Source organism: Astatotilapia calliptera, chromosome 3 (assembly GCF_964374335.1).
Source record: "Astatotilapia calliptera chromosome 3, fAstCal68.1, whole genome shotgun sequence".
NCBI lineage: Eukaryota > Metazoa > Chordata > Actinopteri > Cichliformes > Cichlidae > Astatotilapia > Astatotilapia calliptera.
Window position 1 is genome coordinate 73,138,518 of NC_137424.1, and position 12,650 is coordinate 73,151,167.

The 12,650-nt window shown below is 45.5% G+C and overlaps 1 long non-coding RNA gene across 3 annotated transcripts in view; it reads left to right on the forward strand.

The window, feature by feature from the left end:
• The first annotated feature begins 240 nt into the window (after positions 1-240).
• LOC113010401 (uncharacterized) overlaps positions 241-12,650 on the forward strand; it is a 34,729-nt gene continuing 22,319 nt past the window's right edge. For 2 of the 3 annotated variants that reach the window (XR_013906556.1, XR_013906557.1), the window contains exons 1-2: positions 242-618; positions 728-1,967. This is a non-coding gene — a long non-coding RNA (uncharacterized LOC113010401). Of the gene's footprint in view, positions 619-727; positions 1,968-12,650 lie in introns of all 3 variants that reach the window. The other variant, XR_013906555.1, reaches the window with a different exon arrangement.

A 12,650-nucleotide genomic window follows, 5' to 3' on the forward strand; every position in this document is an offset into this window, starting at 1 on the left:
CAACAATCATGTTTTACAGTCATGTGGTCTCAGCCTCAGATACTTATTAAATTTAAAGCTCGTGTAGAAACAAACGAACAAATGAACAAAATATGTTCTCCTTCATTTCTCTCAAACAAAGCTGTATGAAACGTTTCCAGCGGTTAGTATCATGGTTGCTAGGCAACCTGGGCAGCGCGACGGAGATCGACCGGTATTTCACAAGCCTCGCACTTCCGGCCTTAGCGGTCTTTGAGTACGCGGCCCTTGTGGACCGTTAAGGCTGCGTACTTTAGGGCTGCCGAACCTGAATAGCTAGGTTTCATTTGACGTAGACGTGACGTCGACGTAAAGCGCGAAATTTGACTGGCGGTCGGAAGTGAAAAAGATAAGTGCAAAATCACAGACAGACAGTACGCAAAATGCCTATGTCCTGTTGTGTTTACGGATGCTCCAGTAGGTCGACCAGAGAAACTGATAAACGGTATTTTAGGGTACCAAAAATAGCCCAACGAAGAGGAGAAAAATGGAAAATTCTAACCGAAAAACGTAGGAAAAAATGGATTTTAAATTTACGTTTACAGTCGGGAGGAGCAGAGTCTGCCAATGCCCGTGTCTGCAGCGACCACTTCGTCAGAGGTAATGTTATGTTTGCAAACGAACTTATTAGCATTAGGTTGTCGTTAAATTCTCGTTTACTTAGTGCTTTTAAGTTAGTAGTCTAATATTGACTTGATTGGGACTATAGGCTGCCCAAGTGCTTTGGATGACGAAGAGTCGGAGGACTGGGCTCCGACGGTCAATCTCGGCTACGAACGAAAACCCAGATCGGAATCAGTTCTCAAACGAGAGAAAAGAATGAAGCTTAAGGCAGAACAGCATCGATGTGCAGAGGCGATTTTGGATATGCAACAGACGGCTGAGAGCCCGAGACACCCTTCAGAGGTGTCTCGTTAGACCGCTGAGAATGGTTTACCTTGAAACAAACAACTGTCACTCTAACGAAGTCCTAAGGATGTGGCATGTTTGTTGACGTTAAAGCCGCTACCGCTAACTGTTAGCGTGTTTAAGATAAAGCAATATAAGAACAAACACTCACCCTTGCAAACACCAAACTGTATCCATCACGGAGACGTTTTGTTCCAAGGTTGTGGACCCACCCGCTGACAAAAAAATTGTACGCCTCCAGACTCTTGAAAGCTTTCATTTGCTGCCTAGTGTAGTAAGAAGTCTGGAGGACCAAGTAGTTGGTGATATCCACAGCCTCGATAGTAGGCAAATCCTTTACTTCTGTGGTGTATTCGGACATTTTCAAAGAATACGGATCACGTCCGATATATTTTTTTAACTATCTGTTTATATCTCTCCCGAGAAACGGGGTCTAAAGTTGCACAATAGCTGCTCTCCTGACTCTCCACAGTGTCCTCCATGTTTACTTCCGCCCTCCACTCAAAAATCGCGCTGCCTCCGCACGTCATCAGAACCACGTGACCGCAACCCAACAAGTGGGATACAGCCTAAAGCTGTTCCAATTCTCAGCACCGGTCCTCTCTTTCCCTGAGTCCTTAGCAAATCTCCTTCCCACGATGACGTTTCCATCGAGGGCAAGAAAAAGAGTTAAGGAAAAGGAGATAGGCGCTACTTTTGAAATAACACCCCACATGGCTACGTTGGTCTGCTTAGTCACGTGACCGCACAGCAACAAATCACAGCAGAGCCGGAAAAGGAGGCGGAGCAAAGTGTGTGTGCAGGAGAGGAGTCGAGCAGAGAGAGCTACTTTTTCATGAAACGGGAGTAAAGTAGTAAACTTACAGGAACATATACCACTACCAACGTTGGGATTAATTTCTGCATCGATCTGCACACCCTTGTGTCCTGGATCGTAGCCGAGATCAGCGTGAACCACGTGGGTCTCTGCTCCCTGATCTGTTTCTTAAGACTTCCAGCTTCATCACGGAGTTTCTCTCGGTTTGTGGGCTCATATAAAGGTAAGCACCGAGCCAACTTTAATGTGGGTTCAGTTTATGTTGTTGCTGTTAAGAATAATAGATTGCTTGGTATACACTGGAGTTAGACAGTCTGTAGAGCAGAGGCGGAGCCAGACATTTGAAACACCCGGGGCTTAGCCCTAAAGGGTAGTATGCATGTGGGATTTTTTTTATTTATTTATTTATTTATTTTTTTTGGGGGGGGGGTAGAAATGACTGAAAGATTAATAGGCTCTGTTTTGAGTTTTGTTCAGAAAAGAATGACTTCATATAGCGAAAAATATATATCTCATATGCAGAACACCTTAAACTAGTTTTTTAATTGAGCAGCAAGGCAGAACAAAGTCGGAGTTGTATCAAGACACGAGGACTAAACCCCAATTCAACCAGACCCAGAACTGATCCGGAATTAAAACTGGACTACAACAGTTCAAAATCAGGACTATATAGGATTTAACCAAGACAGAACAAGAATCAGAACTAGATGATAGTAGCACTAAAAAATCATCATAGACCTGCACTACACTTGTTTTTTTAATTCTACCAAAGTCCACTATTTAGATTGAGAAAAGTTTATATAATTATTTAGCCTTGTTGTGCAAACAAGCCTGCATAACTTAATAAATGTAGAATTTGAAAAATAGCAAACCTAAAAAGAAACACTAGGTACGAGATACATGAGTACCTATGATACGGTGATACTTTTGGTAAACAACCATTTGACTAACATGTGTGTCTCACCTGCTCTTGTTCATCTCTGTTCTGTCCTCATTCTCCTCTCTGTTCCTCTCTCTCTCTCTTTGTGCTGACAATCATCAAATATACAGTTGAAACCAGATATTTACAAACTCTTCAGATCAAAACAAACACTTTTTTAATTGTAACATCAAATCAGACTAAATGTTTATTTTTTTAGATTGATAAATAAAAAAACATATTTGTTAACTTTAAGAGGAAAGAGAGAAATTGTCTGTATTTCTTAATTGCAAATGGCACCAAATTGTATTCAAAATTGAGCCACACTTATGGAGCTCCACAGTTCTTTTTCTGGTTTGGTTGACATCTGTTGATTTTACCCATTTCCACCAATTTACTCACATGGACTCTACTAACCTATCAGAAGCTTCTTCAGCTCAGAATGGAATCGTCTGGAGTTTTCTTATTAATTAACAATAAACTTAGTGTATATGTACTCCTAAATTTGATCAAAGTGATAAAAAATAGACAGCTGTCTCTCTTTATTCTGACATTTAACTAATTCAAAATATATTTCAATATTTATCTAAAACAAAAGTTTAATCTAAATTGATGTTGTACAGTAAAAATGTTTTATGTTTTCTCCCTAAAGTGTATGTAAATATCTGGTTACAAATGTGAATATCCTGCTGTGTACTGAAATCCCTCTTGTTTTGCATAGAAATATACTGAACAACATACAAAACATAACATATAAAATAACATTTACCTGAGTTTTTTCTTTGAAAGATCCCTCTATTTTCCATTCTTATATTTCAGTACATAACTGAAACCGATTTAGTCGGGGAGGGTAAGAACTGAAAATATGAAATAAACACACATAAGCTAAGACTCTCTAAAAAAAATAGCATTTGTTCGACTTTTCATTTCGCCGTTTGTTGATTCACTTGAACAGCAAGTAACGTAATATTGGTCAAGTGATCAGTTTGATATCAATCTTTCGTGATGCACCGTCATATTTACATTATTTGGTCATATTTGGTTATCTTGGTTATCTTGGTCATATTACCCAGCAAAACCCAGTATGCAGGTTCATCTGTAACAGTCCTTGTGCCACAGATCAACACTGCTGCTTCTACATTAAACAGAAGAGCAGCGACATGGCTGCAGGTCTCTGCGACTCCGGCCATACAGGTGCAGTGGGCGACTTCAACCTTCCCTGTGATGCTCACAGTGACCCATGGCTGCGATGCTGGTTCATTCAGTCTTTGAGAGTGCAGTACCTGAAACACACACAGACAAAGTTCATTTAAAGACAAGAACTAATGAGCCAAGGCCGACGTAAATGTGTTTAATCTACTTTATCATAAATGTAACAAAGTGTTTAGAAAGTTAGCAAAAACATGTAATTTTTCATTTCTTTATGTGTCCATCTATAGAACGCTGCATGTTATAGTGTAAATCTGTTCTCTGTCAGAAACCTGCCTGCAGAAAATGAACCTAAAGTATGTAATGCAAGGATGTCATCACTTTAGAGATGGAGAAAGCATAAAGTGACAATTATGAATCACTTAATATGATAAGGAGATTCTGCAGGTCATTAATCAATGTATAAAACTAAAATAAAATGTATTTTTAGTGACACAGAATACAAACATGGAAGCAAGATGTGTAATTAGGATTATTTATAATAAATATGAATAGTGCAATTTCTTTAACCATAAAGAATAACAATCCTTCAGGACAATGTCACATCAATGCACTGAACTCGCTATGTTATCCATCTAACAGCCTCCACATGTTCTCACTGTAATTTCCTCTCATGAATGAATTTATGCTGCACTAATCTGAATGTTTGCAGGTAGGGCTGCTCAATTAATCGAATTTTAATCACGATTACGATCTGGGCTTTCAACGATCATTAAAAATGACTGAGCCGATTATTAGCCCCTCCCTCATTTATCCGCGACACCTTAAAGGCCGGTCCGTGAAAATATTGTCGGGCATAAACCGGTCCGTGGCGCAAAAAAGGTTGGAGACCGCTGATTAAGAGGTCCCGAGGGAAGCTCGGAAAGCTAAGCAGAAGTTATTTGGAGAGGAGAGTGACTGCCGTTGGTTGAAAAGAGAGGTAAAAAAAACTTCAGTGGTGTTGCACACTATTTTATATTATTTTTTAAAGTCATTATTCAATACATGGTTATTGTTAACCCTTTAAAGCCGGTCAGAGCAGCACACTCTGTTTTGTGTAACTATTTTTAAATCCCTGTAGAACCTGAACCGTGTAAGCTAGCGCAATAATTTGTTTTGCATATGAAACTTACATCTTATGCCATCAGCTTGTCCTCGGTCACGGTTTCCTTCCACATAAATTGCATAAAAAGCGCTTGCAGGAACAAAAACATAATATTCCAGAAACACGCTTTGCCGATCCGATCAGCTGTTCGTAACACTTGGCACATTGAAACAGACGTCACCGCTAACTATCACATGTCCGCCATTTCCTGCCCGAAACCGGAAGTGATGTCATTTTCGCGGAAAATGTAGTTTTTTTACTTGTAGGCCTTAAAAGCCTATACTGGTCATGTTTGACTTTTCTGAATAGTTTCTGGGATGCTTAGAACTCGAATTGCACTGCTGGAAATAGTTTATTTTGATGCACCTGCTGTTTTCTTTGCAAATTTGCATCATAGGATTGTTTTTGTTTTTCCTGCAGTATATAAAAATTGCTGTATCTCCAAAATAAAACTATGAAGACACATAGACGCGAACTAGACAAGGGGATGCAGGTGATAGGGGAGACAGAGCAACTAAAGAAGACAGAGACATAAGCCATAAGACAGAACTCAAAGAAACCAAAAACTAGAAAGTATAAATAATATCACAAACTCCAAAAACCCTGGGTCAACGACCCAGGCATCCTAACAGTACCCCCCCCCCCCCCCTTAAGGGCTGGCTTCCAGACAGCCCTAACCAAAACATCAAAAAACAAAAAAAAACAAAAACAACCCAACCAGGGTGGGCGGCGGGGGAAACAGGACGGAGGGCTCGAAACAAACCAAACAAGGAGCCAGAAACAACAAAACAAAACAAAAAAGTGCAAACACTGGAGCCCGGAAAGCAACAGAACAAAACACAGAAACAAAGTCCAAAACAACAGCACCAAGGCCCAGGCAAAGTCCAAAAGCAAACAAACAAAAGAGCCCACGAAAGGCGCAGAGGCCCAGGCAATAGTCTCAAAAAAGTTCAGGGGGGCCGGCCCGGAGGCTGAGAGCACGATAGTCCAATCCCGGGCAGTTCAGGGGGGCGGCCCGGAGGCTGATGGTCCAAGAGCCCAGAAAACAGTTCAGGAGGCCGGCCAGGCAGAAGGCACCGATGGCGACGGAGCAGATCAGGAGGCCGGCCGGGCGGGAAGCAGCGACGGCGACCGAGCAGGTCAGGAGGCCGGCCGGGCGGGAGGCACTGGTGGCGGAGTAGTTCAGGGGGCCGTCCATGATGGCGGCGTAGTTCAGAGGGCTGTCCATGACGGCAACGATGTCCAGTCATCGGCCGGACAGAACGTGCAGGATGTGCAGGCCGGACAGGATGTGCAGGCCGGACAGGACGTGCAGGCCGGACAGGACGTGCAGGCCGTGCAGGACGAGCAGGATGAGCAGGACGTGCAGGCCGTGCAGGATGTGCAGGCCGGACAGGATGTGCAGGCCGGGCAGGACGGGCAGGACGAGCAGGCCGGGCAGGACGAGCAGGCCGTGCGGGACGTGCAGGAACAGACAGATTGGAGACCTCAGGGGCAGACAAAGCTGAACCCTCGGAGACTGGACCAGGCGGAGCTGCAGAGGCCGAAGCCGGACCAGGCGAAGCACAGGCTGAGGCCGAAGCTGGACCAGGCGGAGGCGAAACAAGAACAGAGGCTGAGGCTGAAGCCGGACCAGGCGAAGCTGCAGAAGCTGGGGCCGGACCAGGCGGAGCTGCAGAGGCTGGGGCCGGACCAGGCGGAGCTGCAGAGGCTGGGGCCGGACCAGGCAGAGCTGCAGAGGCTGGGGCCGGACCAGGCGGAGCTGCAGAAGCTGAGGCCGAAGCTGGACCAGGCATAGCCGAGGCAGAGGCTAATGGCGGCTGGACGGGCTCCTCGGGCCCTCCAGCTGACGTGGCAGAAGGCTGAACGGGCTCCTCGGGCCCTCCAGCTGACGAGGCGTGAGGCTGAACGGACTCCTCGGGCCCTCCAGCAGGAAGAGACGGCTGAAGCGGCTCCTCGGGCCCTCCAGCAGGAAGAGACGGCTGAAGCGGCTCCTCGGGCCCTCCAGCAGGAAGAGACGGCTGAAGCGATTCCTCGGACCCTGCAGCGGAGACAGGTGGCTGAAGCGGTTCCTCGGACCCTCCAGCGGAGACAGGTGGCTGAAGGAGTTCCTCGGACCCTCCAGCGGAGACAGGTGGCTGAAGCGGTTCCTCAGACCCCCCAGCGGAGACAGGTGGCTGAAGCGGTTCCTCGGACCCTCCAGTAGAGACAGGTGGCTGAACGGACCCCTCGGACCCTCCAGCGGAGACAGGAAGCTGAACGGATGACCGAGGAGAGGAGCGACGGTGGCGTCGCTTCCTTTTAGACGAGGGAACAGGAACCGGTGGAGAAACGGAGACCTCCTCCTCATCCTCCGACCACACAGCCGCCAGGAAAAAGGCAGGCGAACGGACAGGCGAACAAGGTCCCAGCTGGCGTGAGGAAGGGGAGGAAACCTGCAGTGGCGATGAAGCAGAGTGTGCGTTGTCCTGCGGCAGCGGTGGGGAAGACGTAGTGAGGGAGAGAGCAAGCTCACTAGTCTGTGGTGGCCAGTGCGATCCTCTATGCTGTTGCATGCTGGGGGAGCAGGCTGAGGGTCGCAGATGCCAACAGACTTAATAAACTGATCCGTAAGGCCAGCAATGTTGTGGGGATGGAGTTGGACTCCCTCAAGGTGGTGTCAGAGAGGCGGATGCTGTCCAAGATAAAGACAATGTTGGATAACACCTCCCACCCACTCCATGACATGTTGGTCAGTCACAGGAGCTCGTTCAGTGAGAGACTGAGATTACCGAAAAGCACCACTGAACGACACAGGAAATCATTCCTGCCTGTGGCCATCTCCCTGTACAACGCATCCACTTAACACACTGTTTGCTGCTACAACTACACATGTTTCTTTTCCAAATATTTATTTATAAGTGACTTATGTATGTATGTATGTATATATATGTATATATTGTACTATTCTTAGTTAGCGTATTGTCTGTCTTGTCTTAATGTTGGTTTAAAATGGAGCACTGTAACAAAAAATAATTTCCCCCAGGGATCAATAAAGTATTCTGATTCTGATTCTGATAGCCCTGACCTGCTCTCTCCAGGCAGTTCTGGTGTTCCCCAACTCAGTGTCCTTAGCGAACTGGCTAAGCTGGGGATTATGCCGAATGATGGCCTCCACCGCGCTCAGCCCCACTGCCATGGTCCTTAAATCCGGGGACTGGGCGATGCGGTCGAGCAGCCTCACCATCCGCTCCATCTCACCGTAGAACTCAGAAGAAAAAGAGTCTGCAGGGTCCATGTTCTGGTCGCGATCTTCTGTTAGGTGAGGCTGTGTGCAGGCAGGAATAGGACCCAAGGTGCAGACTCCGGAGACAGAACTTAAACCAAAACAGCTTTAATGCTGAACGCAAACATAACATAACTGGAAAAACTCAAAAATAAACTAACACCGGCAGATTGACAAAACACACAGCAAAGTAAACGGTAGATCGCGACACAGACACAGAGAAACACTTGGCTAAAATACACAGAGGGAGCAATCAGGGAATGGGTAACAGGAGGGAAACACAGCTGGGACAAATCAGAACTGACGAGACCAAAGAAGCGTAAACTGAACACACTGAGAAAAGACAGAGACCTTCAAAGTAAAACAGGAAACACATAACACAGACACAGGCTCATAAGCAGGCACTACAAAGGGAACAGAGACGTGGGAACAGGGCACACACAAACACTGACTGAACACGGGGATATAGGAACTTAAGATACACATAGACGCGAACTAGACAAGGGGATGCAGGTGATAGGGGAGACAGAGCAACTAAAGAAGACAGTCTCTGTCTTCTTTAGTTGCTCTAAGCCATAAGACAGAACTCAAAGAAACCAAAAACTAGAAAGTATAAATAATATCATAAACTCCAAAAACTCCAAAAACCCTGGGTCGACGACCCAGGCATCCTAACAGTACCCCCCCCCCCCCCCCCCCCTTAGGGGCTGGCTTCCAGACAGCCCAAACCAAAACATCAAAAACAAAAAAACAACAAAAACAACCCAACCAGGGTGGGCGGCGGGGGAAACAGGACGGAGGGCTCGAAACAAACCAAACAAGGAGCCAGAAACAACAAAACAAAACAAAAAAGTGCAAACAGAACAAAACACAGAAACAAAGTCCAAAACAACAGTATAAATAATATCATAAACTCCAAAAACCCTGGGTCGACGACCCAGGCATCCTAACAAGTAAAGCTGTGGGTTGTGGGAATGAACCATAATGTTTTATCTAGGGGTCTAGATTTATGCCTGTAGTGCACTGCCATGTAAATAATTTGCATTTACTGAATATATACTGACTGAGTCCCACTGTTCAAAAGTTGAATAAAGAAACAAACTAATTTTTGCCTCTTTTTTTTAATTTTATTGAAACCACCTTATAGAACATCACATCAGTTACAATGTAGAATCCATGTCATTTATCAGAATCAGAATCAGAATACTTTATTCATCCCGAGGGAAATTAGGGGTTACAGCAGGCAGCACGCTAATGGCGCATGCGCACTCACAAAGGAACCTTCTGACCAACTTTACACAAACATCACATTGGGCAGACATGTCAGAAGGTAGGCTGATAGGAAAAAACAACGAAAATACACTACATGAGGTAAGAGGAGGAGAAAAAAAACTCCACTCAGACTGAGCTCCTAGTGGGAGAACAGTTTGAGAACAGAAAAAACACCTCAGCACAAAAGCACATGACTATCAATACACCATAGAAACACGAGACAAGCAACAGGGGCGGGTAAAGGGTAAGAGAGAGCCGGTGTAGACAGCGCATCCGGTCCTGCAGCATCTGTGCTGGTCCAGTTGACTGCTATCTTCCCCGGTAGGGCACAAGCATCGAAGGCGTTGGAAAGGGAGGGGGGATGAGTGAGTGCTTATCAGTGTAAGTGTGTGTGTGTGCGTGTCCATAGTTTAGCTGAGACAGTGTCCTTCGGCCTATCAGGCTAAGTAAATAGTCTTCCAGCCAATCCAGGTGTCCTTGCATGGGATGGGAAGAATAGCCGTAACACAGTCGTTATCAGGGAGTGATTGTTCGGCTCCAGTCTCTGGCCTGCAGCTGGTGCCGTTATGGGGGTCCGCAATCTCAATGTTGATTTTGTAAATTTCCATGCGAGCAGCCCAGGAGAATTTTTGGCTGCCCTAACACTCCGACACTGGCCTCTCGATCTCCCGTTGGAGAGCCACGATCCTCCCCATGATGATATCAAACTTCTGTTCCATGGTGTTGCCATTCTTTTGATTCTGAGACCTCAAAGCTGCAGTGATCTGTTCCGTGATGTCGTCCAACTGTCGCTCAAGGGTCTCATTTTGAGCAGGCCTCTCTCTGATGTTTCCCCCCATACGCTTGAGCCTTCACAGCAGCTGTAAGCATCTCCAAGGTGTTGACCATATTACGTTCGTTGTGAGAGGTCGCGCCTCATCTCATCTCTTCAATTCCAGCGGGCAGCCTTAGGGGGGTTTGAACAGCCGGTTCCGCTCTCTTATTTCTCCGATAAACCAGGGCCAAGCCAACTCCGATCAGCACGAACCCTGTTATCATGGTTCCGAATAGATAGATATCTTCAGCGTCCTCGATCGACAGTCCCGCCAGACACATGACTCTCCAGTTCTGCCACCCGTCCATCGTGTATCCGGCAGGGAAAGTCCCTCCAGGGCACTCGGGCTCTCCCGAGCCCAGACTTCTCGTTGAGAAAAGGGTGTCAATAGCATTCAGAGACCAGTTAATCAAATCCATAATTCTCTTTTAGGTTTTAGAGAATGACCGTGTGAGTCTATTCCAGGGAAAGTAATGCACACGAAACAGACAAGGACATAGAGGCTAAGCAGGGAAGATAAGGGTGAGGAGGAGAGGAGAAAAGGACGACCGCCTTCGCTGAGAGCCAAAGAAGAAAAATGATTTTATAGTTTACAAATGACAAAATGTTTACACAAAATCACGAGTGTTTACATGATATCACTCACTACTAACATTACTTTATTTACTGTATCTTTTGAAAAAATACAGCAATTTTAACAGCACAAGACTTAAGAGTATTTAACAGGAGCAGGTTTCATTTTTCCCTGGTTTTATTATCACACTGTTCACCAAAACGCAGCAAACCTTCACCATCTTATCCAGAAGGGTCACCTCTTCACCCTCACAAGGAAGAAGTAATCTGATTGGCATGGTGGTATGTTTGAAGCAGGTCCCTTGTGTAGCACTGGAACCCAGTCACGATGTGATTCATCCATTTAATAGGCTGGTTTGCTGCAATAATGCCAAATAATTAGCAACTCTATAAATAGAAGGTAGTTCTGCAAAATCACTCAGTAGAATGTTTGTTGTCATTTGCTATGAGCTCAGAGCGCATAGAAAATAAAACTAATAGGCTATAAAGAGTGATATGAACATATTTAGAACTTACCGGAATGAAAATGTCTGGAGCACCAACAGATATTTGGAGATGGAATAGAACTGCACGTCAGCTCGTCTCACAGCTGCTCTCCAGGCTAGACGCCTTTGTTTGGTAACATCGATACATGAGCTGCCTCGTGTTGCTTCCAGGTTGGGAAAGAATGAAAAGATAAACCATTTTCAAGCTTATTTTCTTGCTGGTCGTGCGATCGAACATTGCAGCCGACCACACAGCAAATACGAACCATGGCTGTTGTCTGTGCCTTCGCTCCCTTTTCACTTGCGCTAGACCCACAAAATGGCGGATCGGGCCAAAATCCTTTCCACGCCCACCCCCGTGACATCACGCTCCAAAGCCCTATTCCATTACAGAATACATGCCCCAAAATGTATTCTGTAACGTATTCCGTTACGTTACTCAATGACATTAACGTATTCTGAATACTTTGGATTACTTAATATATTATCATGCTTTTTACAACAACGTGAATGTACTATTGCTGGGTGATTCATTACTATTACTGAAGGTCCGCGACTCCGAACTGTAGTAAAGGGACCTCTGACTAATACGGCGGGGTCCCTGTCGGCTCGTAGCCGAAAAATAGCTTTACTTTGTTGTGTGGGTCAACTTTTCTTGCGAGAGACAGAGAGAGGCGTTGAAAGACTGCTCCAACAGAACTTATTGTTTTCGGAGGAAAACACGAACACGGTGTACAGTCGAGTCTTAATAGCTTACTTACAACTGGGCTCGTCAGGCACTCTTCTTGGCTGAAGTGGTTATTATTATATTTACATGCTTCCAGCTCCCATTTTTCCTCGATGACAGCTCGTACTTTTCCACTCCCCCTTTTCTCCCTCCTCGCGCTCACAGACCCATAATGTGTATGGCAGTCCATTCTCCCTGCAACACGGACTACACTGCCCATGATGCTACATTCTTTAGAGCTATGCTTGTAGCATTCTGCCTGTTAGCTTAGCACAACAACAACAACAACGAAAAGGCGCTCTCTCACCCAGGAAACACACAGTCGCAGAGAGCAAGAGAGCGTCGCCCTGTAACCATGGCAACCGTAATGCTGCCGCCTGGAACAACAGAACGTAGCTGTCAAACAAAACCCAAACAGTCCTGACCCGCGACAAAATGAAACAGGAAAGTACCGCAGTGTAATCCATTTATTTCAACAAAGTAACTGTATTCTGAATACCACCTTTATAAACGGTAACTGTAACGGAATACAGTTACTCATATTTTGTATTTTAAGTA